Source organism: Oreochromis aureus, linkage group 23 (genome assembly GCF_013358895.1).
Source record: "Oreochromis aureus strain Israel breed Guangdong linkage group 23, ZZ_aureus, whole genome shotgun sequence".
Classification (NCBI taxonomy): Eukaryota; Metazoa; Chordata; class Actinopteri; order Cichliformes; family Cichlidae; genus Oreochromis; species Oreochromis aureus.
Genome location: NC_052963.1, coordinates 19124374 through 19140088, shown reverse-complemented (window position 1 = coordinate 19140088; position 15715 = coordinate 19124374). Strand labels below are relative to the sequence as shown.

General features: G+C 40.2%; 1 long non-coding RNA gene across 1 annotated transcript; it reads left to right on the top strand.

Annotated features, from left to right (window-relative positions):
* The first annotated feature begins 6036 nt into the window (after nucleotides 1-6036).
* Nucleotides 6037-14979, top strand: LOC120436070. The gene is made up of 3 exons (XR_005610099.1): nucleotides 6037-6115; nucleotides 7773-7934; nucleotides 14735-14979. It is a non-coding gene; the product is annotated as an uncharacterized LOC120436070 (long non-coding RNA).
* The last annotated feature ends 736 nt before the right edge of the window (nucleotides 14980-15715 follow it).

The following is a 15715-nucleotide window of genomic DNA, read 5'->3' as shown; positions in this document are numbered from 1 at the left end:
AAACTTCTTTTTACAGCGAAAAAAACCCCTTAACTTCCAAGCAAGCGCCGAGTGCGCTACGACTGTAATGGGAAATTCACGGAGAAACTCGCGGAGTCTTCGACTGACCACTGCGGCACACCTGCACCAGGGCAAAGCTCCGCCTACCCCAGTCCTGCTTTACAGGTGAAAATAGAGCAACTAGTCTTTGACTTTATTTATTTTCTGCTGTGTTTTACTTGCATCTGTTTGAAAGAGTGAGTGTAAACACAAAAAAAATATTTTATTTTATGTGTTGGAATGTGCAGAAAACGGGTTTAAATGTTAAACAAATTTCTTCCAGTCAGAGAATGTTGCATATAATTTAATTTTTGCTTTATGCATAAAGTTAAAAGATTAAAACTAATAAAACAAGTTTTAAGAAGAGACTTTTCCATTTGATTACATTTTGTATGATGGATTATGCAGAAAAAGTAGAATTGGACTGAAAGATCTATCGCTTTATCACCTATTCAGGTTGTAAATTGTGTTTTTAAAAAGTAACTAAGTAACTAAGTAATTAATTACTTTTGAAAATAAGTAATCGGTAAAGTAACGGGATTACTTTTGGGGGGAAGTAATCAGTAATTAGTTACTGATTACTTTTTTCAAGTAACTTGACCAACACTGGTTGTGTCTACATAAAACGGGCAACTTATTAAAGAACAATTTTAAATTGTATCTTTAATGACTTTGTTACTGTCACCTGTCACAAAAAGACATATCATTTGCTCCCATTTCTTCAGCTGAATCTATGAAAAATAGTAGATTTGTGAGAGTGGGAATCACATTGTTGGCACAAAACTACTATTTCATCAAAGAGCTATTAGCTGAAACCTGGCATATCTTAGAATGATGTGCAGTGTGTTCTTAAACATTTGAGGAAACTAAACAAGTGGAGGACTAAACACGTCATATCCTTAAAACCGTCATCAATTTGTACAGAGGAGGTCAGGAGCCATCTGTAAACCACAGTGGAGACTCTGTCATGGCTTGAGCTGCATTTTAGCCAGTAGTGTTGAAGATTTTTTTCAAAACTGAAATGAACAGAGAAAAGCACCATCAGATTTTGACCCAACATGTAATACCATCTGGAAAACATCTGATTGGCAACGGCTTCATTTTCCATGAAGACAATGATCCCAAACACGCTGCCAATGCAGTAAAATGATACCTGGCTAGAAAAAACAAGCACACAGTGGAACACTATCAGCCATGGATTGGCCTCCTCAGAGCCCAAATGACTTTGAAACTCATATCCTATATTTCCATGTATGTTTGCACGTTTCCATGAATCGTTGCACCTATTTCCCATTTGCCAAGCAACTTATAAAGGATTGAGGGGTGGCTCAAGAGTTTGACGGTGTACTGGATGTTTAACGTGTAAACTCTATGTTCAGAAAGTGTTCTATAAATAAAGTTAATATTAAAGTTATTGTAATACAGCCTATTTCTCTTAGTCACGGCTCATCCTGTTGTGCCCCCGCTACTTTGCAGACTTGAAGAGATAACGGTGAGGGCTTCAAACCCTTCGTGTCATTCGAATCTGTGGGTGGATGAGCCTGTGGAAAACTTTTGAAACGACCGGATGCAATCATCAGAAAGACAGAAAAGTAAGTTTCATTTGGATTGATCTTCGGTCTTTTGTGTATTTGTTCCTTTGGAGTTGCAGTGCGAGTTTAGCTGAAGGTGTTTAGGTAAATCCTTCTTAATTGGTTAAGTCTCACCTTCCTGTTATCAAAGCTGGGATGTTGGTATTCACAGGTATTTTCGCAGCTGCATTTAATAACCGCATGCCTGCGTGTGTTTCTCTTTCAGGAAAAGGAGGATGCATTAAAGCCCCTCAGACAGAAACTACAAGCTGAGAGCTTGTGCAGGATGTTGTAGTACACAGATCACACGCTGTGACGGCAAAGATACCGTGACTCTGGTTAATTTCAAAGGAAAATTTCCAGATGAAGGCTTTTTTTTTAACCTGCTGGAGCTGTCACTCAAATTGGGTGCTGTCGGGAAAGAGAGAGAGCGAGACAAAAAAAAAAAGAAAAACCTCAATATCCAGCGAGTTCACAAATAATTTTGCAGTCATTAGTTTGCAATTATAGCACAACTATCTGCCAGCTTTGCAATTATCACTGTGAATATGCAAATTCAGACTGATTTCATGGCCCGATTTAAGGAAAACAATACAGCAAAGAATCATCATGTGTGTCAAGTTGGGAAGCGAAAGGCGAAAAAGGAGGGGAGAAAAGAGCAAAAGTGACGCTTTTAAAATGAAAAGAGGCCTCGGTATACGCCGCGTATGAAGAAAGAAGTTAATCAACAAAGTGTTAATTGAACACAAGTTCCATAATTGTTGTATTACAAGCACAAACAGCACTTTCCTTAAATATTGTTAATGCGTTTTTTTTGTTGCACCTATTAGAGATTCTTGTCTCCAAGTTAATTTCATTATGCTAATCAGGCCCTCATCCGTACAGAACCTCCGCTTTGATCCGTGTTAGTTGTCTTGATCTTCAAAGACAACGTCACCACTTACTTTAAATGAATTTTACATTTTTTTTAAAGGAATCTTATGGAAATGAGCACAGGGTGGGGGTGGGGGGTTTGGAGGAGTAATTAATTTTTTATGATGTGTCTCGGTGTTTTCGACATGGGGAGAGTCAACGGCACGGGCTGCATTTCATTCCACTGTTTTAACAGGGGGAAATGTGAGGGCGGGAGTGGAGGGGAGAGAGGAAATGGTTTCAGATGTGAAGATTAAAGAAGCTGTGAATTCAAGACTTAATTTAGACTGATAAACTTTACTGTTTAATATGCTCTTTTGTGCTCCCAGTACAAAAAAAAGAAACTTTTCTCCCCCCCACTTTTCATTTCCTCTCTCTCTCTCTCTCTCTCTCACACACCCCCACTGCTCCCAGTCTTCCCATCCTAACTTTCTCTCACGGTGAGCGTTTCCTGTTCAGCCCTGGTCATTTTTTTTTTTTTTTTTTTGACATTGCCGTGAGGAAGCGGCCTTCTTCAGGAGGAGGGGCAGGGGAGACGGCACAAACCACCCGCGAACATGCCTGCATTATTAAAACCGGACAGCACAGTGAATCAAAGGCCTGGAATTTGTATTAAAGACCTGGCCTTAGGCAGTACGACTGATCAAAAATATTTTTTCCAAAAAGGGAGCGATGGGAGGGCTCCTGTCGATTTGTTTGTTTATTACTCCTGTAATGCTCCTGCGCTGAGAACTACTCTTGTAAAAAAGTAAGTCTTGAAATCTTTGCTGTAAAGTGGACAGCATGTATCACAGATACAGGAGAAGAAGTAGTTCACTTTTCAGACACAGAAACACTAAATTTTGCTTAACAAATAAACAACTTGGTTTCATTTTTTTTTTTTTTTTTTCATTTTCAAGGTAAAAATCCTACAGCATAACGAGTAGAAACCCAACAGTCTGACAGGCTCCTACGAGAAAGCACTTGGCAAAAGTGGGGAAAAGGACCAGTAGCACCTGTTTCAGAGAATATAGAATATGCCATTTGCTGCAAAAACGCTTAGGGCTGAAATAGTCATTTCAGGAGGATCCATATGTTTTTTTCTGTTAAAATGGTAGATTTTCATATTAAATATGTCTGTGAAGGTTCTCAGTCATCCCGGTCATCGTAGTCTAAGGAGCTTGGAAAGAAAAGCGTCTGGACTTCTTTAAGTTGCTTGAAGACGTTTCACCTCTCATCCGAGAAGCTTGTTCAGGTGCTAGCTGAACTGAAGAAGGATGAGACGATGAGAAGGATGAATGAGAGGTGAAACGTCTTCAAGCAGACGTGAAACGTCGTGAAACGTCGTGAAACGTCGTGAAACGTGAAACGTCGTGAAACGTGAAACGTCTTCAAGCAACTTAAAGAAGTCCAGACGCTTTTCTTTCCAAGCTCCTTAGACTAATGTTCATATTAAACTTGGCCCAAGTTTCATTAATGAGGTCAGTTTATGTGAAGAAAGCAAATTCCATGCTGTGATGTTTTTACACAGCTTGTTTTTTTCTTGTTTTGGATATGTCACAGAGAGTGACCATCCCTAATATGGTCCTCTCCAACACAGAGGCTGTGCACACTCGCTGTTCAAACCTGTTTACCAGGGGCAGCCAATCAGAAGAAAGCTAGTTTAAAGCGGGAGGAGCTAAAGCAGTGTAAGGAGCTTGGAGCACTGTGGTCCAGTGTAAGATAAATGAGGATTTTGAACTTACTCATGTAGAAATTTTAAGTATTTTTCGTGCTGTAAGATCTAACAGTCTGAGTTTTTAAAGAAATAAACAAGTAGAGTGAAAACAAAAACAGAAACAGTGACTTGAAGTGAATTTTAGAAATACACTGGGACTCTTTCTTCTGCTGGCTCTAAAGTTTTTAAGCACCACCTATGAGATTATAGGTTATTATTGTATTATATAACCAAATTATACATATTATACAAAATAAAACAATCTTTGTCTTCTTGGGGAAAAAAAGATTTTACATTGATACATTTAACACAAGTCATCATTTAAGGAAGCACATGAAGATAAAACAGTGCACCATATGCGATACACCCAACTGATTGCATAAATAAAAGAAACCGTTGGTTACATGCAGTGAAAATCAATTTTTACAGATGTCCAGGTTGATGAGTATGGATGCACCTTATGAACATAAAAAAGTCATTAAAAAGAAAATTAGGACATTTGGAAAATAATATCTGAAAGTTAAATCTTGTCATTGTCTGTGGGGAAGGCTATACTGTATATCAGCGGTCCCCAACCTTTTTTGCGCCACGGACCGGTTTATTACAATATTTTCACGGACCGGCCTTTAAGGTGTCGCGGATAAATACAACAAAATAAAACTAGTACCGGTACCGAAAAAAAGAAGATTTATTCATAACACACGTGAAAAGACCCAGGAAAACTGAGTTAACGATAAAAACGATAACAAAATAACGCTGAAAACCGATAAAAACCCTGAAAACCATACATTTCACACCTGAGCCTCAACTCTCGCGGCCCGGTACCAAACGACTCACGGACCGGTACCGGTCCGAGGCCCGGGGGTTGGGGACCACTGCTGTATATCACAGAAGAAAGCTATATCAATGTGCAAATATTGTAAATGGATGGAATATTAGGAAACAATTACGGGACTATTCATTAATCTACATTTATGGCAATACTTTTTTAGACAAACACAGACATTTTTTGTAGTTTTGCCTCTGTATACCTCCATAGTGGATTTTAAATTAAAATATGATTAAATTAAAATATGATACAGACTTTCAGCTTTCAGAAGTACTGCATTACCTGTATAGGAATCGCAGTTATTTTCATACACAGTACAACATTTTCAACAAGAGCAGGACATGGTTACAAAAAATGTGTCACTGGTCCAAAATGTTACAGACCTGAATGTACAGGGTGTACGATTATGCATTTATATTGATATTATCTCTGCAATGATGAAGCACACACATACACATACGTACATTTTGGAAGGTTGTTAATCACCGAAATGGCCACATAAAATGTTTAATGTAAGGAATGTTAATCTGACTTTAATGCAATTATAGGATTGTTTGGATACGGCTGTCCTACATGTTGCTTCAGGATTACTTAACAAATTATAATGATTATTGTTTAGTTGGAGGTCTTTGGGGGCTTTTACAGAGCTTAAATGTGTTAAACAAAGTCGTGTATTTGCTTTTTTAAAAGCAGAGTTTTGTAAAGTAGAAATGACATGGCTCTTCTATTCTCCACATAAAAAAAGAAAAAGAAATCACGTTACTTGAAGAAAATAAGAACCAAAAACCAAATAAAAATGTTATGTAGTTGCTTTTCTCCAGATGCAGCAGCAGAATGCCAAACATTTAAAGCCTTTAGGTCCACAAAGACTGAACAGACTGACTTTCCTCCGTCCTTGCTGGATAATATCACATAGGTGAACACGGCAGATTGTGCTTACCTACTAAATCCGGCATTAGAAACATTTCCCCCACCCCAAAAAAAAGGGAAAAAAAGCCTCTTACACACCAAACATCAAATCCGTCCTGTCCTGTCTGAGTGCTCGGGCACGCCGCCAGATCTACTCAGGTAATGCAAGCTGGAAGCTGACTGCACAAATCTACCGCCGGCTGTGCTTGGGACACACCAGCTATAATTTTCCATCATCTATCATTTGAGAAACATACTGTGGCATGTGAAGTAATTAATTAGGAAGACAAATACAGGCAGAGAGGGAGGTTTTTATGTCGATGGGAGTCGTGTTTTGATGGATTGGACGGCAGGTTTCTGGAGTTGGAACATTGGGCTTATATGTGTTGATACCGGAGTAGGGATAAGCTCTGCCTCTAATTCCACTGGTCACTGCGGTCAAACTCTCACTCCCTGCATCTCTTTTTCTCAGTCTCTCTACAGCCTGCACAGCTAATGTGCTTTTTGCCATGTTGCAAGCAGTTCTCATGTTAAGGTTTTCACCTCTCTGTATCCACCAGGTCAACATGTGACTTGTTTAGGGTTACAGTAAAGGTTGAAACTGACCCTTTATATTAAATTTTTATCTGTGTGGCATATGAAAATGGAAATCTTCTAACTGCAGCACAAATATTTATTTGTAGTTCACTATCCATCCATCAGTCCATCTTTTGCATCTTATCAAGATCCAGATTGAGGGGTCAACATTCTAAGCAGAGATGGCTAAACCTTCCTCTCCACATCCACCATCTCCAGCTCTTCTGAGGGGACACTGGAGAGATTATGTTTCAGTTTGGTTGGTAATACCTCAGAGTATCCTGTGTCTGTCCTACCAGTATGTCTCCTACTAGCTGGATATGCTCAAAACACCTCACTTAGAAGGCAAACAGGTGGCGTTCTAGTCGGAGAACCATCTGAGAACCAGTTTCAAAAACATTGTCTATTAGTGCTGCTGGATTCACATTGTCCAGGACCCCTCTAGTCCACTCTGTGGGTGGGTTAGGGTTACTCCTTCAGGCTGAGCCCAGTCAGGCCCCAGCTTAAAGGTGAAGCCTCAGGAACCCTTATCCCATTGAGGTCCATTGGTCTCTTCTACATGCGAGTCTTTGAGTCATGCTCAGTCTTGCACCTCATCCAGGACCAATTTGTCTTTGTCCAAAATAGAAACCAAAAATGATCATTATCATAACTTAAAGGTAACATCTTCTACTTTATGAAACTATGCTTGTTTAACTTGTGGTTAAAATGCAAGCTAACCCTAAGGGGAGTGTCAGTGACCTGGTGGATGTTAAAGGAATAAAACGTTCTTACTCTGCTTCAGACCTTTCCAACTTTAAAGACACAAACTTTGCTCGAAATATGAAGAACAGGAGAAAACAAGAAAATGAAAGGTATTATCTTAGGTACATTTGAAATAGGCAGCGGCACTCCATAATTAGTGTTTAGTATGTCTGTCAGCACATATGCAATTAGTACAAAACGGTGAAGTTATTATCATGCAAAATCCTTGAAACAAATTAAATTGTGTTGCAAGGAAATGTAATTATCTCCTGCACTTGGCACACTTTTCATTTGTTCTCAGGAAAACATGCCTGCGAGCTTCCATTTGAAACTACGCCTTGTGATGTTGTCTATTTTTTGCAGTGTGCTGCACCTTGCAGACTGCCAACAGGTGCCTGCTGGACTTGGTGGGTGTTGATCCAACGCCAGCTGGCTGTGTTGATGGATGACCAACCACCGGCCTCTTTCTTTCTTCCCTTTTTTTTTCTCTTTCAAGCCTGCAACACGAGCTGCTGATCCAGGAGGAGAGAGGCGAGGAGAGACTAAGAAGCGGATAGTGATCTGAGAACCAAAAACTGATTGGGTTTCAAAGAGCTTGGCACCAGCCTGCTGCAGGAGGCAACCTGCCAAGAGAAGGTTCCTGTGTACTTTTACAACGGTAAATGGGAAGTTTAATCAGAGCTTTATTGAAATGGTGATTTCCTCTGCGGACACGCGTGTGTGCGCTCGAACACACGCTGATCCACATATTATATAACGCCACACACGTGCTTTATTTGTGTAGGTGCACTGTCTCAATGGGGTGATTTTGCACAGCTAGGAATCAGGGAAGATACACATGAAGAAAGGCACATATGCACACTTAGTGTAAGCGTATATATCCTTTATTTGTCCAGGTAGAAGTATCATTCAGATTGAAAAACTCCTTTGGAAGAGAGACTTAGAAACTTAAGTAGAAGTTTAATGCATTTGAAAAATTCAAGAAATTTGAATTGTTTACTTACAGATACTGAAAGCGACATCACAGCATGGAATTTGCTTTCTTAGATAAACTGTTAAAATAATAAAGTGATAAAATGTTGCAGCAAAGATAAAGGCACGAGCCAGGTTGTCAACAAGAAGGTAGGATGATATAAGATATATGAAATACTACCATATCATGTCATCCAAGGATCCCAAATATTAACCCTGCATACATCTTGATTTTGTAGAAGTTGTTTCCTCGAGGTTTAGCACTCAAGGGATGCTAAAATAGCACTTTAAAACATATTTTTCTCCCCCAGAAAGTCCTTCTTTTTCGGGGTTAGGCTTTTCATCAATTATAGGGCCAAATCACTGAAATATACAGACATGATTTCTTATAGCATAGATGGCATTGGTGAATTGGACGCGTCGAAGTTAGTAACTTAAATGCATCCTCACCCCGATGTTGTTGATTGTGCTTGTGCACTGGCGTGCTAATAGTCTTGGAGTTGCTAAATCTTAAACAGTAGTTACTTTGACACAGGAGAGAATACTGTCTGTCTATCACAAACAGATCGCATGTAATTGCCAACTTGAACCCAATCAATCCCAAACTGATACCAGACTGAGTCTGTCTTATTGCCATTTTATTACCGTCTTGCTACACCAGAGTCTCTTTGAAGGTGCCATCTGATTGGGAGTGGTTGCAGACTTGGTCCCTGTCTTCAAAGTCCATTAAACAAGGTTGCAACAATTTTGTTTTATGGTTCATGGGTGTAGTGAAGGAGGACATACAGAGGGTTGGTGTGACAGAGAAGGATGTTAGGGATAGGGTGGGATAGATGCAGATGACCCACTGTGGTGACTAAAGGCAGTAGGTGAAAGAAGATGAAGCAGGAAATTGCATAGTTTTTATCCAATTGGAAGGAAATTCAGGTTCTGTTTATTGGTTCAAGTATAGAGTCGGACTTCTGTTCAGTAAATGGTAATGAAGTCTTTCAAGCCTCAATAAATTTTCAGTCAAGTGGACTGTGATGTGTATGAAGTTCAGTTACCCTTTTCATGATGTCTGGGAAGTTTAGGCTTAAGAGATAAAGGTTTTGCTCATTAACCAAAAACTACAGGGATGACAGTAGAGGTCAAAGTTGCAAGTGTGTCTGTATCACTGCACGAAATTGAGTTTTAAGTAAAGCACTAGTCTGTGTCTCTGTGTGCCAGTATGTCCACCTCTGAGCTGCTGCCTGCATTTATAAGGGCAGCGCATTGCTTTATCTTCCTCCAGCCGTGAGGATTAACAAGCCTCGGCTTCGCGCTGCACCTGACTGAACCTGCCTCTCGCCTCTCAACTGGAGGATAATGCCTCTCTGGCCGGCGCTCTCTCCGACCTCGCCCTCAATTTGCTCGGATTTGAACTCTTGAATTATGGCTTACTAACGGTGTCTAACAGCTGGTACAAGGAGGGCTCCTCCTGCATATTTAATCGCATGAATTAAAGATGACCAGGAGGCTGCCTGCCCGGACCTTTCTTCTCAGTGCACTGACACAATGAGCAAGCTAGAGTCAAGTGCAGAGGTGATCTGTGTTACAAGAGGGTCGAGGCCTTCTGCTGCCCCTCACATCAATTTATGTAATCTACTCTTGTCTATATTGGGTGGGAATGACAATGTGCACGACTATTTGCAGGACTGTGAGCCTCTGGAGTCAAAATCTTTACAGTGAGGCTACAGGAAAAGGATTATTTGAGCACTTTTTAATAACCTCGAACACCAAAGACACAAATAAATCCATTAAACTCAAGAATATAAGTTAAATTGGCAGTATATTTTCACCAAGAAAACTAATAGTCTGATGTTGATTTTGTTCACCTGTGTCTAGCTACAATAAATGTTAAGTTTCTGGTCTTTTAGACTAAGACAAGGTTTATTTTGATCTTGGTTACAAACATGAAATCTGATTCCCTGTAAGGTTGTTTCGTTATGCGTAGATGGAGCTCTTCCAATGCTCATGCCAAAACAGAGTCTATCAATTTGGAATTAACTTTGGGGATGAGGGGCACAAGGAGCCAAATCTGGCAGAGTGGGTGATGAGTAACAATCATGATGATGCTCAATCTCATGACTGTAAAAAAACAAAAACAGAAAAAAGAAAAAGACGTTCACGTTCCTGACAAGATATCGGTCCATCAGGCTTGGAGAAGGCAGAGCCTTGACAACAAGTTAGACAGATTTACAGCTATAACCGTGATTTTTAGCATTTTGTGATCATTTTAAAATCAAAATTTATGTTTACTTTCAATTTTAAGGTCCGTAGTGAAACTAAAGATGCAGATGTGTCAAATCTGGACTTTTAGGGACTAATCTAGTAGCGCAGATGACCCGGGGGAAAGAACTGGTTGAATTTAAATTGCGTATGCTTTCTGATTTGCAGTAAGAGAGGTTCTTGACTTTGGAAGGAACAGCCACTAAATACCCTGGTTTAAATGAGGACTTAGCACTAACCTGTGAATCATTCAAGGTTTAAGCTCTAAGTTTGAGATGTATTAATTTTATTTGTGCATGGTGCTACTGTGTGTTGGAATTCTGGTTGAAATTTGACAAATATTGTGGGCTTTATGTGTTGACACACTTTTGAAGATCTTTAGTGAAGAAGAAAGTCTGGAGTAATATTCCAGCCTCACTCCAGATGGAGGCCCGCCATTAGAGATGAGCTGTTTCCATGAAACCTGAGAAAGACTTGTATGATGATCATATATATATATATATACATATATATACACACACACACACACATACATAGGAACTTCTTTGATGTTTAAGCATGCACTGTTGATGAACATTGAGTTTTAAAATTGTATTTTCCTATTACAAAGCCCAGTATTAGTACTTGCTAATTTTGTTAATTTTTTCCACAAAGAAAAGCCCGATGTTACTTCCAGGAGTTGGAAATACCTAGAATCTTATGCAGTGCTGCCAACTGTGATGTCCTATAGCATTGCCACAGTTTACACTGGGTACCAGCAAAAATATCTGCTTCAGCACTGCTGTGGTGAGTAGAGGAAGTCAAAACTGGACAAAACTTTTTCTTTTGAAAGTGTCATCTTTTCAGACTATTAGAGAGTCTCTGTATGATCAAAGAACCTCTGAGTCATTGTACTTATAATTCATGTGGATCAGCTAAAGATACAGATGCATCTCTCAAGTCCTTTGTCAGGCCTTTAACAAGGACATGACTTTCAGATAATTTTTTTTTTTTTTTAGATCTGACAATTGTTGTTTTTGTTCTCCACTCGTCCAGTGTCCTCAAATTTCTTAAGGTCACACTGCACACCATGCTTAAATATGCCAATTTTTAGCTAATGGCGCTTTGGGAATCACCTTGTTGGTACAAAAATTCTATATTTTGTCTGTCTTTGGCATTTTCTTTATAGATATAGGCAAAAAAATGTGAATCAATGATGTGCTTTTGTGAGAGGCTGCTAGTAACAAAGTGATAATTTAAAATTAGTTCCTTGCCAAGTTGTCAGTTTTGTGTAACCACGAGTGGTTCATCCCTTGAGTTAGGTGCCTTTGTTATGCTTGGTTTATTCATAGGTCAGTGGACTGGACTGAAAATGAGTGAAAAAGCAGCCAGTGTCCAAAGAAAAAGAAAAACCTGAAAGACCTTCACAAAGCCTGGAGAATTATTGATGTAAATATATTATAAGAACGTCTGTGTCTTTGGAAGCAAAAAAGAAGAAATTAGAGGTGGCTAAAGAGTTTTGCACTGTACTGGCGTTAACTTAAAAGTTAAAAGTCAAAATATCACCAAAGTTGCTAAACATCTTCATCTGACCAAATTACACTGTTTTCCATGAAGCCACCTCATTTAATTTCATTCACATTATCCTTATTAATTATGCAGCATAGAAGAAGGTATCGAAACAAAGGTCACCATGTTTTCTTTGCTTAATGATGTCACTTAAATTAACATTGAAACATTAACATTGATCTTTTTCCTGAAATCGTCTGGTAATGAGAATCAAGCTTGAAGAGGATATACTCGGAAAAGCCTGATGTGGGAACTCTCTCACTAATACGACTTTCAGTTTCATTGTGATCAGACTTCTAGCAAAACAGCCTTCCCACTTAGCTACACTTGGAATTCAAACCACAAAACACACACACAAACATAAACACACACACACATTTGCTTCACGTGTGCCAGCAGTGGCGCCATGCTGCACCCGTTGAGCATCAAAGCCTACAGGGGAGCGCGACCGCAGCCAAGCCTGTGAGTCTCAGGTGTGGTTGGTCTTAGCCAGACGGCAGATGTATAGAGGGCTCCCAGAGCACTGATCCCTATTAGATCTCCACAATTACCCCACCCGAGCTCCTCCAACTGCAAACTCTGCTTCAAATTAGCATCTGGCTCCCCGGGGCGACTCGGGCCTCCTGTTAGTTCAGACTGGGGTTAATGTCAGGTAAGCAGTCTGACTGGCGATCGCCGCCGTCCTCTGTGATAATTATGTTTTGACCGTTTGACCTGAGTCATTTAGCGCTGGGTGGGGGGGGAGTGGTGGAGGAAACCGCGACTTCCTTTCTTAGCCACAACACTTGGCCCTCGCTGCCGCGACCACACACACACACCCTTTATATTCTCGGATCTCCATTATGATGAGAGGAGCCACTTATGTCGTCTTGTTAAGCACACCAATGACAAGCGGGGAGGGAAAGGAAAGAGAATTTCTCTTTGACGAGATATTCTCACATCCCTTCCTCCTTTCAACTGCTGCTGTTTTGTTTTGAATATTGGCAATTAGAGGAGCCCGAGAATCATCTTTTCAGCCTGAGAACAAATCCACACACTGCCATTTTCTCCCATTTCCTAACTAAAGTGATCCAGTCTTATTTCTCCCACTGGGTATGACTCTGCTAATAGACCCTGGTGCATCCGGTGTCAGGTCTGGATCTGAATAATCTCTGTGTAAAGTAATGTCCTCTGTTTACAAGCCATTATCTGTTCAGAGTCCCTCTCTTGTCTCTCTTTGTTACTCTCCTCTCTCAGTGGTAGCCTAATTGCGTTATCCAATATGCACTCCCCTCTTTGATCACTTAGCGCCACTTAAGGTGTCTGCTAGAGTTGCTGGAAATTGTCGGAATAAAGCAAAAAAAGGAAAGAAAAAAAATAGGGGGAGGGAAAGGAAAAATAAACGAGGGGAGCTGTCGGCGGTGAGAAAAGGCCTCCCTAATTGCAGGAGAGCCTTTGTTTTGTGGAGGAGATAGGTACCACGGGCGGCCCTGACGTGGTTTATGTGAACGCTTGACAGTGCTATTCTCTCAAATTCAAAACATGGGAGACAGATGTCACAGAGAAGCTCCACAAAGAGGCTTGAGAGCCCTTTCTAGACCAGAAAGGGGAAGGGCAATAAGGTGGTAATTAACACATTGATAAAGCTGACAGGTAAAATGTATAGAGTCTGACTTTTCTGCAAGGAAAATCTTGAATGTTTAAAGTCATGAAATCTGAGCAAAAACAAATGCCAGAAATAGAGTCAGGCAGGTGAGATGTGCAGGTGCTCTTACCTTATCCTACATTAACCTGAACGTATTCTCCTCTTCCTAATTTTCTGTTATGTGCATATTGTTTATAATCACAAATAATGGAGTCAGCCACTATACAAGTAATTCCTCAGGATCCAGACGGTTTTTCTACTCTTGGTTCTTTATGATGCCAGAGACAGAGGATATCCCTAATATGGTCATTTCGGGCACAGAAGTGCAACCCACCTGTCGCTGAAGAAAACTGACTTAAAGGGGAAGGGGATTATTTTGAACTGTGAATCATGCTAAGCTACTCTAGAAGGGTCCAAGGATAAAAACTTGAGTATAACAGGTCTCCTTTAAGAGTATCTGCAAACCTTTAAATTCAAAAATACTTAACATTTCAGTCATTTTGTTAATATTTTTTTTTACTCCTGACTCTAAATGATGTCAGGACGAGTGGGTAGTCTTAATACGGTCATCTCAAGCACATAAGCCCCACCTATTAGTTGTTCAAATAAGATATGGCATATTTTCAGGTTTTCAGTCATGGAACAGATGACAGAGTGCAGGTGATGGCTGAAAGGATCTGAGAGAAAAGTCAGAATTTACTATTCTAGGAAATGGCTGAAGCACGTTTTGTACTATACAGGTTGAACCAACAGACTGGTGACGAGTGGGCGTGAAGCCAGGGTAGATATACTGCAGAGGTTGATTAGCAGATGGGCATCAGGTGTGGAGGTTGATTGGCACCAGGAGTGGAAAAGGAGGGCTGCGCCCAGACACACATCCTCACAGAAGGACAGACAGGGGACCTGCAAAAACACAGGAGAGGGGGTGAAAACAAGGCGCGCTCTTTATTATACTCACGTGTATCCTCACTTCCTCCTCTTCCTTCTCTGCAAGGAAGAGAGCCAAACCTGCGCCCTTGCTCCGAGCTCATTCAGATGCTTCTCTCGTCCCTCATCTCCTCCAGGTGCCATTAAGAAACTGGAAAAGATCAAAGGAAACACATCCAAGGAATGAGGACGGGCGCAAGTTTGTGTCGGCGAAACATTACTGCAGAACAATGGGCTTCATTTACTAATATTTCTGTGAAAATAATCTCACACTGCACAAAAAAACAAATGGGAGAGTGTCAAGAAATGATACTGTAAGTAACGACATTCAGAACAACAAGATAAAGTCATTTTTAAGGACAGAAAAGAACATTTAAAATAAGAAGAGGTATGTTTAAATAAAAAACGATCAAAACCTACAAATTCTATTTAATATTTCATTTTCTTTACATGCCTTTTTGAATTGTAATTCTGAGCATTTTGTGGCTTCTGGTGTTTTGGAAAACTGTAAATAATAACCAAAAGACAATAATAAAAATGATTTTTTATAAGTTGCACCAGTAGCAGTGGAAGTATTCATTTTAAAGACTTTTGTTTAAATTCCTAAGGCAGCCGGGGTGTCATTTGTTGTTATGCATCTCTTCCTAAAGTACAAACAAATTCAGGAATGAAAATGTAAACCACTGATTTGTGCAAGAGACACTTTAAGCAAGCCAGTGGTGAACCAATGGGGCAAGCAAGGCAAGCAGAGATGGATTGCTTGCCTTGCTTGTCCTGATGGAACGCCAGCATATTAGCACAAACACCTCATACGCTGGCAGCACAGTGGTGGAGGGTGATGATCTAGGCTTGTTTTGCAGCAACAGGACCTGGGCACCTTGCAATCATAGAGTTGACCATGAACTCCTCTGTATTTTATAGTCCAATGTAAGGCCATCTGTCTGACAGCTAAGGCTTGATGAAATTTTGTCATGTAACAGGACAATGATGCCAAGCACAGCAGCAAATCTAAAACAGAATGGCTAAAAATGAAAAGAATCAAGGTCCTGCAGTGGTCCAGGAAAAGTCCAGACCTCAACATGATTAAAATGCTGTGGTGGGACCTTATGAGTGCTTTG